This window comes from Tupaia chinensis, unplaced genomic scaffold, assembly GCF_000334495.1.
Source record: "Tupaia chinensis unplaced genomic scaffold, TupChi_1.0 Scaffold000320_1, whole genome shotgun sequence".
Classification (NCBI taxonomy): Eukaryota; Metazoa; Chordata; class Mammalia; order Scandentia; family Tupaiidae; genus Tupaia; species Tupaia belangeri.
The window spans coordinates 6530456-6530682 of record NW_006159813.1 but is presented as its reverse complement, the minus strand read 5'-3'; the positions used below and the strand labels follow the sequence as shown (position 1 = coordinate 6530682).

Here is a 227-nt window from a genome sequence, read left to right as displayed (position 1 = left end):
AACAGCTCTTAGAGTACCCCAGAGAGCTCATAAACAATGGGTGCCAGGGAGGGGCTTCGAATGAGGCCATGATGATAGCTCAGACTGAAAAGTGGGCACAAATTTCCCATCTGCTTATTGCCTCCAAAGGAAAGCACCATGTTGAGTCAGATAACTGTTGGGAATGATTCTAGCAGTCTGGGGAGTAAAAAGCACTTGGTCTTCACTGACCTCCCTGATGCTCACAA

At 47.6% G+C, this 227-nt stretch overlaps 1 protein-coding gene across 1 annotated transcript in view; it reads right to left on the bottom strand.

The window, feature by feature from the left end:
* Positions 1–227, bottom strand: part of MED13L (mediator complex subunit 13L) — a 296775-nt gene that overhangs the window by 13742 nt on the left and 282806 nt on the right. The window lies entirely within an intron of this gene.